This window comes from Musca vetustissima, unplaced genomic scaffold (assembly GCF_032173495.1).
Source record: "Musca vetustissima isolate MV318-11 ecotype Yass unplaced genomic scaffold, APGP_CSIRO_Mvet_v1 utg14980, whole genome shotgun sequence".
Classification (NCBI taxonomy): Eukaryota; Metazoa; Arthropoda; class Insecta; order Diptera; family Muscidae; genus Musca; species Musca vetustissima.
Window position 1 is genome coordinate 18,100 of NW_026880833.1, and position 17,684 is coordinate 35,783.

At 32.4% G+C, this 17,684-nt stretch overlaps 1 pseudogene; it reads right to left on the reverse strand.

Annotated features, from left to right (window-relative positions):
* Positions 1–3,883: 3,883 nt before the first annotated feature.
* LOC133326696 (serine protease inhibitor 88Ea-like) lies at positions 3,884–4,610 on the reverse strand (annotated as a pseudogene).
* Between the last annotated feature and the right edge of the window lie 13,074 nt (positions 4,611–17,684).

Genomic DNA, 17,684 nt, shown 5'->3' on the forward strand with positions numbered 1-17,684 from the left:
GATTATAGTAAGACATATTCGCAAGTGGTGCAATATAGTTCCCTAAGGAATTGATTTTCAGTAGCGGTTGAGCATAAACTTAATATCAATCACATATATGTTTGCACAGCCTTTCTACAAGGCGATTTACATGAAGATATTTACATCGCAACTTCTGACAGTATGGTAATTCCCAAAGGGAAAGTTATAAAATTAAATAAAACAATACATGTTTTGAAACAATCGTCACGAATGTGGAATCCAAAATTAAGCAAAACTTTGAAGGAGCTAAGGCTAGATCATAAAAAGGGTGATCAATGTGTATATTAAAAAATTTATAATTCAAATATCTTGATACTCGCAGTCTATGTAGATGACATGATAATTCTTGGGAACAATGAATTTCAAAAGAATTGGTTTTTAAGGAAATTGAAAAAAAACTTAAGGAAAAACTAAATTTGTTTTTGGGTATACGTGTGTCAAAAGAATCGAATGAAAGTATATCCCTGGATAAATCGTATTATTTACAAGAAGTGTTTAAATGATTTACAATGTTTTCGTTTAACCCCGTCACAACTCCAATAGACCCGAATGTGAAATTATGTAAGGAGGAAAGTCCCAAGACGAAAACAGAAATTGAGAACATGAACAAGTATTCGTATCAACAGCTGATTGGGAGTCTTTTATTTGCAGCCCAAGTTACTAGAACAGACATATGTTATGCTGTACATTTTTAAGTTATTTTAACAGTAACTACGGCTTGCAACATTGGCAAGCCGCTAAACGAATTCTTCGGTACATAAAATGAAAAATCGATATCAGATTGACATTTAAAGGAAATTCCGATAATACTCTACATGGATACTCCGACTCCGATGGATGTCATGGAATCAGCAAAGATGTTATATTTACGAAATAAGTTCGACGGTTTTGTTAAGAATATGGGACTGAATTAAAAATTATTTTTAGTGAGGGGATGTTGAAGTAAAAATTATTTTTCTTGTGTAACAACATACCTCATTCATATAACTAATGTAATTTATGGCAACTCTGCTTTATCTTTGTATTCTTTGAATAAAAGCCTTCTTAAAGTTAAATACGTGCGCTTTCCTTTCTCTGTGAATACAGGCAAATAGTTAATTTTTTATCTTCAATTCCATCAAAGCCTTTATGGAGGGTGCGCTTTCAACTCTGTCCAATTGGGCACATGCCAATGGTCTTGGCGTAAATCCCGCTAAGACAGATATGGTGCTCTTCACTAAGAAAAGTAAAATTCCAAATATCCGCTTGCCAACTTTGGGTGGAGTTACCCTATGCCGTCTATGTGAGGACGAAGAAGAGCTAGAAACAATTGAACATATCCTCTGTAGGTGCCCATCGCTGAGTGGCAGAAGATACAGACAGTTTGGTAATTATGATAGTGATAACCTAGCATTCTTCTCCGGAATAGACCCCAAGCTTTGTTAAGACTTTTACATGGTTAAAAAGACCTCTTTTTCTAAACCATCCTTTTTCTCGTGGTATAATAATAAAAGGCAACAGCAAGTCCCAGGTGATTTGGTTCGTACGTTCTACTAGTGTCAAATTTGACATTTTGTCATTGCATTTGACATTTTGTTATTGTATTGTGTTTTTGTCAAAGGTTATTTCAAAACAAAAAATTTAAATAAATATTTGCGTAGATAAAATACAAAATTTGAATTTTAATTTGCAAAGAATCGGAAACTAATAATATTTAATTCTCTAGACATGCGAAAGTGCGTTTTGTGCAAAAAAAGAACAAAAAGAGAAAGGACCTTTTTCAAAATCCCAGTGAATCCACAACGCAGGCAAATCTGGGCTAAAATTTGTGGAACGGATTTTAGCTGAAACGACTGCATTTGTTTTGACCACTTTTTACCAGACGACGTTCAAAAAGTAGGAAAAATGGAAACTTATGCCAAGCGCAGAACCATTTGTGGTAGAAACACTAAACGATTAGAATTTAGAATGGTAAGTAAATACATATTTATGAAATTAAGATGTAAGTAATAATTACATTATTTAGTTTCGGAGATATGAAGGCAAGAAAATATGCACAAACAACAAACAAAAATCTATAAAAATGGAGCATGGCTGGAAATTTTTTCAAAGTTTAACCGCATTTTAGAGCCAAATTAATTAAAAAAAAATTATTATTTTTCACTTGCAATTTTCTGAAACAAAAGGACGTAACTACAACACAATTAAAGTACAACCAAGTGACTTATAATTATCCGATTGAGACTAAAATTTGTGCAGCTGTGTTAAATTTTGTTGAAATCGGTTCAGATTTAGACATAGCTCCCACACAAATTTTCGTCAGATTTTGTGTAAATGGTGCATTAAAGTCTCTATATTTCTTTCGATTTGCATCAAATTTTGCATAGCGTTCTGAATTGAGTCTAGAGTGATCTGTGCTAAGTTTCATGTATTTCAATTTATTTAGAATATATTTGAAATTGTATTCAAAACAATACACACACATATACAAAATATGTATTTTGATTTGATGGAAAAAATAAATTTACTTGTGTTGGAAGTAAAGTTCTAGGAAGTCAGTACTAGGAACTAAATCTTCGAATTTATATATTCATGTACGGGATATAGAAACCGGCAAAGAAATCTGGGATAAGTTGAAGAAAATGTACGACGATGCTGGCTTAACACGGTGCTGTGGTTTATTAGAAAAGTTAACAAGAATTTGCCCTATAAGTACATGCAGATTCATTTGGACCTATGGAGGAAAACTCGATAGGTGGAAGTCGATATTTTTTACTATTTGTGGATGATTATTCCAACAAAATTGTTACATACATATTGAAAAACAAATCGAAAGTTGCATCAAAACTGAAAATATTTATGAAAATGGCCGAAAATCAGTCAAAAAAGAAAGTAAGGATAGTGAGGTCGGATAATGGAAATTTGGAATTTTGTAATAGTGAGATGAGAAAAAATTGCGAAAATAATGGTATTTTACACCAAACATCAGTAACTTACATTACTCAACAAAATGGTAAAGCAGAAAGGATGAACCGTACAATTGTTGAAAAGGACAAAACAATGATGATTAAAGCGAATTTAAGTAAATGTTTTTAGAAAGAGAGTATAAATACTGCAACGTATTTATTAAACAGAACACCTCATAAGAAGCTGAGGAGATTATCATTCATGCCTTTATTCAAACCGACATTCAAATTTATAAATTGTGCTAATAAGACGCCGTAAAAAAGAAATATATTAATAAAAATGGATGATAAAAAAAATTGGATGTGAATTTTTAATAATAATAATCAAAAATAGGCTTCGAATTTTATTGGTTTCTCAATGAAATCTCGGTCTCACAATATTTTTGTGAGATTGTTGTTGACCATTATGCGGATTTTTATGGGCGATTTTTTTTTGATAAATCAGCTTAAATACAATTCGCTCAAAATTGTCATTCAGATCATAAATGTGACCCGTACTTTGTATACAATTTAACATCAACAGACAACAGACATGCTCAGAAAGTGATCCTGTGCATGTTTTCAAAAAGAACCATGTATCTACCTCCTTTTTTCATTTTGTTGTTGTATAAATTACCCTAACGGCCATTCTTGTTATTATTATAATTTATTCGAAATAAACAGAAAAACAAATAAAAGAAAATAAAAATAATTATTATAAACAAAACAAAAAATAATAAAATAATATTAAAAAATAAAACATATAAAACGAAAATTAAGCACTCCTCATTTTTTATAAATAAAACAATAGACAGAAAGAATAGGGCAAATGTCGTAGTATTAGCAGCAGCAGTAGAAATTAAATTGAAAGAAGAAGAAAACAAATAGAATGGGAACGAGACGAGTAAAGTCCTAGGAGAAAGAATCTCATTGCCTGTCTACTTTTGTGTTTTGGGACCACGATAAATGCCTGTGAAGAGTACAGCCTTGGCGGTATTATCATAGATCAGGAACATAAATGGATTATTACATTCGAATTTGGTTGGTTCGGCGGCACGTGCTGAACGGAAACTGAAAACAACTGTGGCTGCTGCAGCAGTACTGCCTTCCTCATCAACCTTGATTTTGGCAACATGTTTGGCATCAGCAAACATCAGGCTTGTTTCCGTGGAGAAGCCACTCAAGTTGGCGGTATGCTCGAACAGATTGTTGATGCCCAATTTGCGTAGAATCAGTACCAATTCCAAATTCTCCACGTTTATGTTTCATGGGTACGAAAGAATACTGGCAAGGGGTGGTATAGAAAATCACCTGTTTTGTATCTTTGGAATCGAATTTATCCGACCATTGAACCTTGAAATAGGCAGCATTAGCCAAAACCATTTGGCTGTCGAAGGGAACATCACAGGGATTGAACATTTCGTGGATTTCGTTGCGTGTTACATTTGCAATCCAGTTGTTGATTTCCATGCGTCCCTCTTCGGCTTTGGTTCTGAAGTCGAACGATTCAAGTTTATCTTGGAAATTCTCCTTCATGCAGGCAGCCAAATTGATGGACTTATCGAAGTAGATACGATCGGCAGCGGTGAATTCCAAAGGCATTTTCTTGGTACGGCTGTAGCGCATTTGTTTCTCCAGGCGATCGTTGCATTTTATTAGCAACATAGGAATTCTTTTAAAAATTCGTTTTCGGAGTCCATGTTATTGTTGAAATTTATTGTCTGACTGTCGTTTTTATGTTCACATTATCGAACCAACAAACATCCAACATCTGAATGTCACGCAACCATATATTTTTTTGTGGTTGCCTGATGACTGAGAGAAATTAACGGCCACACTGGCAAGCAAACCGATATTTCAGCAAGAGTGTCATTCAAAAATGATAGTGTGTACACCGCTTTACCCTTTGGCTTACAATTTACTTCTATTTCCTAATGGAAAAATTTAAAGTAGCAAATCCTTTTGCAACCAAAAATTGCAATTTTCAACGCTATTTTTATCGTTTTTGTGTGAGTTACTTCTACATATGGCAATGACTCATTTGGAGGAAAGATCTGGAAGCAGTAGAATTATAAATTTGCAAGATTTTCATTAATGTTTTTCAATTTTATTCTGAAAATTCACAAATATTATATTTTGAACATAAAGCAAATTTATTTATATTTCGTTTGTTTTCATTCCATTTTTCGACTTATCAAACTGACACTAGTGTTACATACTATAATAATTTTCTTTGTTGTAGTTTAAATATCACCTGATGGCACAAGAAAATTCTTACTGAATAAATTTTCCTTGTATTTGCAAACTCTTACAAGGAAAATTTATTCAGTAACACAATTGTCACATCTGCTCTCTCAATTCACTTTCTTTTACTGCACTTTTGAGTACACGAATAACATTTTGTAATAATTTGTACAGTAGTTTCAAAATTTAAAATTTTGTGGAATACGGTCAACGCTATGTATCTAATAATGAAACAAAAAGACTATTTTTTAATGCATTAAAAACCCAAATGTTTCCCTTGCAGCCATGGTACATAAATACAAGGTGGGGCAGCTTGAGGTGAATAACAAAAAAAGCAACTAGGCACGTGTGGCCTCTTCTGCCAAAAATAAAATAAATATTCGCAACAAGTGTTTGTGTTTATTTGACATTTTTTCAACACAAAACAAAAAACGCGAAAAATGAATGAAAGGTTATGATTTCTTCCCAAAATCCAGTAGGGAATACCCTAAAAAGTTTGTTTTGTCCACAACAAAGTAACTACTTCCAGACGAACGTGTTAAAAACATTATTTTCATTTCAATTAAACTTGAATGTATTACAATTTATTTAGAATTTATTTGACATTGTATTCAAAACAATACACACACATATACAAAATATGTATTTTGATTTGCTGGAAAAAATAAATTTACTTGTGTTGGAAGTGAAGTTCTAGGAACTAAATCTTCGAATTTATATATTCATGTACGGGATATAGAAACCGCCAAAGAAATCTGGGATAAGTTGAAGAAAATTTACGACTATGCTGGCTTAACACGGTGCTGTGGTTTATTAGAAAAGTTAACAAGAATTTGCCCTATAAGTACATGCAGATTCATTTGGATCTATGGAGGAAAACTCGAAGTCGATATTTTTTTTACTATTTGTGGATGATTATTCCAACAAAATTGTTACATACATATTGAAAAACAAATCGAAAGTTGCATCAAAATTGAAAATATTTATGAAAATGGCCGAAAATCAGTCAAAAAAGAAAGTAAGGATAGTGAGGTCGGATAATGGAAATTTGGTATTTTGTAATAGTGAGATGAGAAAAAATTGCGAAAATAATGGTATTTTACACCACATATCAGTACCTTACATTCCTCAACAAAATGGGAAAGCAGAAAGGATGAACCGTACAATTGTTGAAAAGGACAAAACAATGATGATTAAAGCGAATTTAAGTAAATGTTTTTAGAAAGAGAGTATAAATACTGCAACGTATTTATTAAACAGAACACCTCATAAGAAGCTGAGGAGATATGGAGCAATCGCGAAATTAAATTATTACACCTTCGAGTATTCAGTTGCGAAGCAATGGTGATGATTCCAAGATCAAATAAGTGTGTCATGCTTGGATATTTTTAAACATCCAAGGCTTATAGAGTATACGGAGGCGAATAAGATGTACATAAGCATACATGTTGTGTGGAAGACCAAATGTATTTTACAAGAAGTGATCACACAAAAACAGGAGAACTTATGAATGAAACAATAAAACATAAAGATGATGAGAATTTAGTGAGGATTATTCTGGGTGAAAATTCACATCAGCGAAATTCAGCGTGAACCAGATACTTCTATAACAATAATAATAAGGTGAAGATGAAAATAATTATGCTGTAAATCAAAGCGAAGGGCAGGATGCTGATATGAATATGAGTCAGCTGTTAGTGAGAAATTGTGAATGATTACGTTACCTATGCCGTTTTTGGAATAAGGAATGAACCAGGTAATTATTCAGAAGCAATTAATAGTAAAGAGAAAAAGTAAGAAAAAAAAGAAAATAGTAAATGGAAAGTCGTTTATATGCCTGATAATGTAAAATTGCTAACAAAATGGAATGGAATATAGCTCGACATAAGGCTCGCCTAGTAGCACGAGAATGTGCACAAAGTTGTTGATTATAGTAAGACATATTCGCAAGTGGTGCGATATAGTTCCCTAAGGAATTGATTTTCAGTAGCGGTTGAGCATAAACTTAATATCAATCAGATATATGTTTGCACAGCCTTTCTACAAGGCGATTTACATGAAGATATTTACATCGCAACTTCTGACAGTATGGTAATTCCCAAAGGGAAAGTTATAAAATTAAATAAAACAATACATGTTTTGAAACAATCGTCACGAATGTGGAATCCAAAATTAAGCAAAACTTTGAAGGAGCTAAGGCTAGATCATAAAAAGGGAGATCAATGTGTATATTAAAAAATTTATAATTCAAATATCTTGATACTCGCAGTCTATGTAGATGACATGATAATTCTTGGGAACAATGAATTTTAAAAAAATTGGTTTTTAACGAAATTGAAAAAAAAACTTAAGGAGGAACTAAATTTGTTTTTGGGTATACGTGTGTCAAAAGAATCGAATGAAAGTATATCCCTGGATAAATCGTATTATTTACAAGAAGTGTTTAAATGATTTACAATGTTTTCGTTTAACCCCGTCACAACTCCAATAGACCCGAATGTGAAATTATGTAAGGAGGAAAGTCCCAAGACGAAAACAGAAATTGAGAACATGAACAAGTATTCGTATAAACAGCTGATTGGGAGTCTTTTATTTGCAGCCCAAGTTACTCGAACAGACATATGTTATGCTGTACATTTTTAAGTCGTTTTAACAGTAACTACGGCTATTCAGAAACAACTAATAGTAAAGAGAAAAAGTATTGGAAAAAGACTATCGAAGCTTAAACGAAAATAGTAAATGGAAAGTCGTTTATATGCCTGATAATGTAAAATTGCTAACAAAATGGAATGGAATATAGCTCGACATAAGGCTCGCCTAGTAGCACGAGAATGTGCACAAAGAAGTAATGTTGATTATAGTAAGACATATTCGCAAGTGGTGCGATATAGTTCCCTAAGGAATTGATTTTCAGTAGCGGTTGAGCATAAACTTAATATCAATCACATATATGTTTGCACAGCCTTTCTACAAGGCGATTTACATGAAGATATTTACATCGCAACTTCTGACAGTATGGTAATTCCCAAAGTGAAAGTTATAAAATTAAATAAAACAATACATGTTTTGACACAATCGTCACGAATGTGAAATCCAAAATTAAGCAAAACTTTGAAGGAGCTAAGGCTAGATCATAAAAAGGGTGATCAATGTGTATATTAAAACATTTATAATTCAAATATCTTGATACTCGCAGTCTATGTAGATGACATGATAATTCTTGGGAACAATGAATTTCAAAAGAATTGGTTTTTAACGAAATTGAAAAAAAACTTAAGGAAAAACTAAATTTGTTTTTGGGTATACGTGTGTCAAAAGAATCGAATGAAAGTATATCCCTGGATAAATCGTATTATTTACAAGAAGTGTTTAAATGATTTACAATGTTTTCGTTTAACCCCGTCACAACTCCAATAGACCCGAATGTGAAATTATGTAAGGAGGAAAAAGACGAAAACAGAAATTGAGAACATGAACAAGTATTCGTATCAACAGCTGATTGGGAGTCTTTTATTTGCAGCCCAAGTTACTAGAACAGACATATGTTATGCTGTACATTTTTAAGTCGTTTTAACAGTAACTACGGCTTGCAACATTGGCAAGCCGCTAAACGAATTCTTCGGTACATAAAATGAAAAATCGATATCAGATTGACATTTAAAGGAAATTCCGATAATACTCTACATGGATACTACGACTCCGATGGATGTCATGGAATCAGCAAAGATGTTTTATTTACGAAATAAGTTCGACGGTTTTGTTAAGAATATGGGACTGAATTAAAAATTATTTTTAGTGAGGGGATGTTGAAGTAAAAATTATTTTTCTTGTGTAACAACATACCTCATTCATATAACTAATGTAATTTATGGCAACTCTGCTTTATCTTTGTATTCTTTGAATAAAAGCCTTCTTAAAGTTAAATACGTGCGCTTTCCTTTCTCTGTGAATCCAGGCAAATAGTTCATTTTTTATCTTCAATTCCATCAAAGCCTTTATGGAGGGTTCGCTTTCAACTCTGTCCAATTGGGCACATGCCAATGGTCTTGGCGTAAATCCCGCTAAGACAGATATGGTGCTCTTGTGAGGACGAAGAAGAGCTAGAAACAATTGAACATATCCTCTGTAGGTGCCCATCGCTGAGTGGCAGAAGATACAGACAGTTTGGTAATTATGATAGTGATAACCTAGCATTCTTCTCCGGAATAGACCCCAAGCTTTGTTAAGACTTTTACATGGTTAAAAAGACCTCTTTTTCTAAACCATCCTTTTTCTCGTGGTATAATAATAAAAGGTAACAGCAAGTCCCAGGTGATTTGGTTCGTACGTTCTACTAGTGTCAAATTTGACATTTTGTCATTGCATTTGACATTTTGTCATTGTATTGTGTTTTTGTCAAATGTTATTTCAAAACAAAAAATTTAAATAAATATTTGCGTAGATAAAATACAAAATTTGAATTTTAATTTGCAAAGAATCGGAAACTAATAATATTTAATTCTCTAGACATGCGAAAGTGTGTTTTGTGCAAAAAAAAGAACAAAAAGAGAAAGGACCTTTTTCAAAATCCCAGTGAATCCACAACGCAGGCAAATCTGAGCTAAAATTTGTGGAACGGATTTTAGCTGAAACGACTGCATTTGTTTTGACCACTTTTTACCAGACGACGTTCAAAAAGTAGGAAAAATGGAAACTTATGCCAAGCGCAGAACCATTTGTGGTAGAAACACTAAACGATTAGAATTTAGAATGGTAAGTAAATACATATTTATGAAATTAAGATGTAAGTAATAATTATATTATTTAGTTTCGGAGATATGAAGGCAAGAAAATATGCACAAACAACAAACAAAAATCTATAAAAATGGAGCATGGCTGGAAATTTTTTCAAAGTTTAACCGCATTTTAGCGCCAAATTAATTAAAAAAAAAATATTATTTTTTTTTCACTTGCAATTTTCTGAAACAAAAGGACGTAACTACAACACAATTAAAGTACAACCAAGTGACTTATAATTATCCGATTGAGACTAAAATTTGTACAGCTGTGTTAAATTTTGTTGAAATCGGTTCAGATTTAGACATAGCTCCCACACAAATTTTCGTCAGATTTTGTGTAAATGGTGCATTAAAGTCTCTATATTTCTTTCGATTTGCATCAAATTTTGCATAGCGTTCTGAATTGAGTCTAGAGTGATATGTGCTAAGTTTCATGTATTTCAATTTATTTAGAATTTATTTGACATTGTATTCAAAACAATACACACACATATACAAAATATGTATTTTGATTTGATGGTAAAAATAAATTTACTTGTGTTGGAAGTAAAGTTCTAGGAAGTCAGTTCTAGGAACTAAATCTTCGAATTTATATATTCATGTACGGGATATAGAAACCGGCAAAGAAATCTGGGATAAGTTGAAGAAAATGTACGACGATGCTGGCTTAACACGGTGCTGTGGTTTATTAGAAAAGTTAACAAGAATTTGCCCTATAAGTACATGCAGATTCATTTGGATCTATGGAGGAAAACTCGAAGTCGATATTTTTTTTACTATTTGTGGATGATTATTCCAACAAAATTGTTACATACATATTGAAAAACAAATCGAAGGTTGCATCAAAATTGAAAATATTTATGAAAATGGCCGAAAATCAGTCAAAAAAGAAAGTAAGGATAGTGAGGTCGGATAATGGAAATTTGGAATTTTGTAATAGTGAGATGAGAAAAAATTGCGAAAATAATGGTATTTTACACCAAACATCAGTACCTTACATTCCTCAACAAAATGGGAAAGCAGAAAGGATGAACCGTACAATTGTTGAAAAGGACAAAACAATGATGATTAAAGCGAATTTAAGTAAATGTTTTTAGAAAGAGAGTATAAATACTGCAACGTATTTATTAAACAGAACACCTCATAAGAAGCTGAGGAGATATGGAGCAATCGCGAAATTAAATTATTACACCTTCAAGTATTCAGTTCCGAAGCAATGGTGATGATTCCAAGATCAAATAAGTGTGTCATGCTTGGATATAGTTAAACATCCAAGGTTTATAGAGTATACGGAGGCGAATAAGATGTACATAAGCATACATCTTGTGTGGAAGACCAAATGTATTTTACAAGAAGTTATCACACAAAAACAGGAGAACTTATGAATGAACCAATAAAACATAAAGATGATGAGAATTTAGTGAGGATTATTCTGGGTGAAAATTCACATCAGCGAAATTCAGCGTGAACCAGATACTTCTATAACAATAATAATAAGGTGAAGATGAAAATAATTATGCTGTAAATCAAAGCGAAGGGCAGGATGCTGATATGAATATGAGTCAGCTGTTAGTGAGGAATTGTGAATGATTACGTTACATATGCCGTTTTTGGAATAAGGAATGAACCAGGTAATTATTCAGAAACAATTAATAGTAAAGAGAAAAAGTATTGGAAAAAGACTATCGAAGCTTAAACGAAAATAGTAAATGGAAAGTCGTTTATATGCCTGATAATGTAAAATTGCTAACAAAATTCTTTGAATAAAAGCCTTCTTAAAGTTAAATACGTGCGCTTTCCTTTCTCTGTGAATACAGGCAAATAGTTAATTTTTTATCTTCAACTCCATCAAAGCCTTTATGGAGGGTGCGCTTTCAACTCTGTCCAATTGGGCACATGCCAATGGTCTTGGCGTAAATCCCGCTAAGACAGATATGGTGCTCTTCACTAAGAAAAGTAAAATTCCAAATATCCGCTTGCCAACTTTGGGTGGAGTTACCCTATGCCGTCTATGTGAGGACGAAGAAGAGCTTGAAAGTTTGGTAATTATGATAGTGATAACCTAGCATTCTTCTCCGGAATAGACCCCAAGCTTTGTTAAGACTTTTACATGGTTAAAAATACCTCTTTTTCTAAACCATCCTTTTTCTCGTGGTATAATAATAAAAGGCAACAGCAAGTCCCAGGTGATTTGGTTCGTACGTTCTACTAGTGTCAAATTTGACATTTTGTCATTGCATTTGTCATTTTGTTATTGTATTGTGTTTTTGTCAAAGGTTATTTCAAAACAAAAAATTTAAATAAATATTTGCGTAGATAAAATACAAAATTTGAATTTTAATTTGCAAAGAATCGGAAACCAATAATATTTAATTCTCTAGACATGCGAAAGTGCGTTTTGTGCAAAAAAAGAACAAAAAGAGAAAGGACCTTTTTCAAAATCCCAGTGAATCCACAACGCAGGCAAATCTGAGCTAAAATTTGTGGAACGGATTTTAGCTGAAACGACTGCATTTGTTTTGACCACTTTTTACCAGACGACGTTCAAAAAGTAGGAAAAATGGAAACTTATGCCAAGCGCAGAAACATTTGTGGTAGAAACACTAAACGATTAGAATTTAGAATGGTAAGTAAATACATATTTATGAAATTAAGATGTAAGTAATAATTATATTATTTAGTTTCGGAGATATGAAGGCAAGAAAATATGCACAAACAACAACCAGGAGGGTGTGATTATTAGTCATACAATTTTTATATCACTGGTACTTAAAAATAAGAATATATCGTCATCATAAATGCAAACGGACGTAACTACACTTTTACAAATTTAACAGGAGAAGCAAAAAGCGTTATAAAATCTATAAAAATGGAGCATAGCTGGAAATTTTTTCAAAGTTTAACCGCATTTTAGAGCCAAATTAATTAAAAAAAAATTATTATTTTTTTTCACTTGCAATTTTCTGAAACAAAAGGACGTAACTACAACACAATTAAAGTACAACCAAGTGACTTATAATTATCCGATTGAGACTAAAATTTGTACAGCTGTGTTAAATTTTGTTGAAATCGGTTCAGATTTAGACATAGCTCCCACACAAATTTTCGTCAGATTTTGTGTAAATGGTGCATTAAAGTCTCTATATTTCTTTCGATTTGCATCAAATTTTGCATAGCGTTCTGAATTGAGTCTAGAGTGATATGTGCTAAGTTTCATGTATTTCAATTTATTTAGAATTTATTTGACATTGTATTCAAAACAATACACACACATATACAAAATATGTATTTTGATTTGATGGTAAAAATAAATTTACTTGTGTTGGAAGTAAAGTTCTAGGAAGTCAGTTCTAGGAACTAAATCTTCGAATTTATATATTCATGTACGGGATATAGAAACCGGCAAAGAAATCTGGGATAAGTTGAAGAAAATGTACGACGATGCTGGCTTAACACGGTGCTGTGGTTTATTAGAAAAGTTAACAAGAATTTGCCCTATAAGTACATGCAGATTCATTTGGATCTATGGAGGAAAACTCGAAGTCGATATTTTTTTTACTATTTGTGGATGATTATTCCAACAAAATTGTTACAGACATATTGAAAAACAAATCGAAGGTTGCATCAAAATTGAAAATATTTATGAAAATGGCCGAAAATCAGTCAAAAAAGAAAGTAAGGATAGTGAGGTCGGATAATGGAAATTTGGAATTTTGTAATAGTGAGATGAGAAAAAATTGCGAAAATAATGGTATTTTACACCAAACATCAGTACCTTACATTCCTCAACAAAATGGGAAAGCAGAAAGGATGAACCGTACAATTGTTGAAAAGGACAAAACAATGATGATTAAAGCGAATTTAAGTAAATGTTTTTAGAAAGAGAGTATAAATACTGCAACGTATTTATTAAAAAGAACACCTCATAAGAAGCTGAGGAGATATGGAGCAATCGCGAAATTAAATTATTACACCTTCGAGTATTCAGTTGCGAAGCAATGGTGATGATTCCAAGATCAAATAAGTGTGTCATGCTTGGATATTTTTAAACATCCAAGGCTTATAGAGTATACGGAGGCGAATAAGATGTACATAAGCATACATGTTGTGTTTTTGGAAGACCAAATGTATTTTACAAGAAGTGATCACACAAAAACAGGAGAACTTATGAATGAAACAATAAAACATAAAGATGATGAGAATTTAGTGAGGATTATTCTGGGTGAAAATTCACATCAGCGAAATTCAGCGTGAACCAGATACTTCTATAACAATAATAATAAGGTGAAGATGAAAATAATTATGCTGTAAATCAAAGCGAAGGGAAGGATGCTGATATGAATATGAGTCAGCTGTTAGTGAGGAATTGTGAATGATAACGTTACATATGCCGTTTTTGGAATAAGGAATGAACCAGGTAATTATTCAGAAGCAATTAATAGTAAAGAGAAAAAGTATTGGAAAAAGACTATCGAAGCTTAAACGAAAATAGTAAATGGAAAGTCGTTTATATGCCTGATAATGTAAAATTGCTAACAAAATGGAATGGAATATAGCTCGACATAAGGCTCGCCTAGTAGCACGAGAATGTGCACAAAGAAGTAATGTTGATTATAGTAAGACATATTCGCAAGTGGTGTGATATAGTTCCCTAAGGAATTGATTTTCAGTAGCGGTTGAGCATAAATTTAATATCAATCACATATATGTTTGCACAGCCTTTCTACAAGGCGATTTACATGAAGATATTTACATCGCAACTTCTGACAGTATGGTATTTCCCAAAGGGAAAGTTATAAAATTAAATAAAACAATACATGTTTTGAAACAATCGTCACGAATGTGGAATCCAAAATTAAGCAAAACTTTGAAGGAGCTAAGGCTAGATCATAAAAAGGGTGATCAATGTGTATATTAAAAAATTTTAAATTCAAATATCTTGATACTCGCAGTCTATGTAGATGACATGATAATTCTTGGGAACAATGAATTTCAAAAGAATTGGTTTTTAACGAAATTGAACAAAAAACTTAAGGAAAAACTAAATTTGTTTTTGGGTATACGTGTGTCAAAAGAATCGAATGAAAGTATATCCCTGGATAAATCGTCACAACTCCAATAGACCCGAATGTGAAATTATGTAAGGAGGAAAGTCCCAAGACGAAAACAGAAATTGAGAACATGAACAAGTATTCGTATCAACAGCTGATTGGGAGTCTTTTATTTGCAGCCCAAGTTACTAGAACAGACATATGTTATGCTGTACATTTTTAAGTCGTTTTAACAGTAACTACGGCTTGCAACATTGGCAAGCCGCTAAACGAATTCTTCGGTACATAAAATGAAAAATCGATATCAGATTGACATTTAAAGGAAATTCCGATAATACTCTACATGGATACTCCGACTCCGATGGATGTCATGGAATCAGCAAAGATGTTATATTTACGAAATAAGTTCGACGGTTTTGTTAAGAATATGGGACTGAATTAAAAATTATTTTTAGTGAGGGGATGTTGAAGTAAAAATTATTTTTCTTGTGTAACAACATACCTCATTCATATAACTAATGTAATTTATGGCAACTCTGCTTTATCTTTGTATTCTTTGAATAAAAGCCTTCTTAAAGTTAAATACGTGCGCTTTCCTTTCTCTGTGAATACAGGCAAATAGTTAATTTTTTATCTTCAATTCCATCAAAGCCTTTATGGAGGGTGCGCTTTCAACTCTGTCCAATTGGGCACATGCCAATGGTCTTGGCGTAAATCCCGCTAAGACAGATATGGTGCTCTTCACTAAGAAAAGTAAAATTCCAAATATCCGCTTGCCAACTTTGGGTGGAGTTACCCTATGCCGTCTATGTGAGGACGAAGAAGAGCTAGAAACAATTGAACATATTCTCTGTAGGTGCCCATCGCTGAGTGGCAGAAGATACAGACAGTTTGGTAATTATGATAGTGATAACCTAGCATTCTTCTCCGGAATAGACCCCAAGCTTTGTTAAGACTTTTACATGGTTAAAAAGACCTCTTTTTCTAAACCATCCTTTTTCTCGTGGTATAATAATAAAAGGCAACAGCAAGTCCCAGGTGATTTGGTTCGTACGTTCTACTAGTGTCAAATTTGACATTTTGTCATTGCATTTGACATTTTGTTATTGTATTGTGTTTTTGTCAAAGGTTATTTCAAAACAAAAAATTTAAATAAATATTTGCGTAGATAAAATACAAAATTTGAATTTTAATTTGCAAAGAATCGGAAACTAATAATATTTAATTCTCTAGACATGCGAAAGTGCGTTTTGTGCAAAAAAAGAACAAAAAGAGAAAGGACCTTTTTCAAAATCCCAGTGAATCCACAACGCAGGCAAATCTGAGCTAAAATTTGTGGAACGGATTTTAGCTGAAACGACTGCATTTGTTTTGACCACTTTTTACCAGACGACGTTCAAAAAGTAGGAAAAATGGAAACTTATGCCAAGCGCAGAAACATTTGTGGTAGAAACACAAAACGATTAGAATTTAGAATGGTAAGTAACTACATATTTATGAAATTAAGATGTAAGTAATAATTATATTATTTAGTTTCGGAGATATGAAGGCAAGAAAATATGCACAAACAACAACCAGGAGGGTGTGATTATTAGTCATACAATTTTTATATCACTGGTACTTAAAACTAAGAATATATCGTCATCATAAATGCAAACGGACGTAACTACACTTTTACAAATTTAACAGGAGAAGCAAAAAGCGTTATAAAATCCATAAAAATGGAGCATGGCTGGAAATTTTTTCAAAGTTTAACCGCATTTTAGAGCCAAATTAATTAAAAAAAATTATTATTTTTTTCACTTGCAATTTTCTGAAACAAAAGGACGTAACTACAACACAATTAAAGTACAACCAAGTGACTTATAATTATCCGATTGAGACTAAAATTTGTACAGCTGTGTTAAATTTTGTTGAAATCGGTTCAGATTTAGACATAGCTCCCACACAAATTTTCGTCAGATTTTGTGTAAATGGTGCATTAAAGTCTCTATATTTCTTTCGATTTGCATCAAATTTTGCATAGCGTTCTGAATTGAGTCTAGAGTGATATGTGCTAAGTTTCATGTATTTCAATTTATTTAGAATTTATTTGACATTGTATTCAAAACAATACACACACATATACAAAATATGTATTTTGATTTGATGGTAAAAATAAATTTACTTGTGTTGGAAGTAAAGTTCTAGGAAGTCAGTTCTAGGAACTAAATCTTCGAATTTATATATTCATGTACGGGATATAGAAACCGGCAAAGAAATCTGGGATAAGTTGAAGAAAATGTACGACGATGCTGGCTTAACACGGTGCTGTGGTTTATTAGAAAAGTTAACAAGAATTTGCCCTATAAGTACATGCAGATTCATTTGGATCTATGGAGGAAAACTCGAAGTCGATATTTTTTTACTATTTGTGGATGATTATTCCAACAAAATTGTTACATACATATTGAAAAACAAATCGAAGGTTGCACCAAATATTATGAAAATATTTATGAAAATGGCCGAAAATCAGTCAAAAAAGAAAGTAAGGATAGTGAGGTCGGATAATGGAAATTTGGAATTTTGTAATAGTGAGATGAGAAAAAATTGCGAAAATAATGGTATTTTACACCAAACATCAGTACCTTACATTCCTCAACAAAATGGGAAAGCAGAAAGGATGA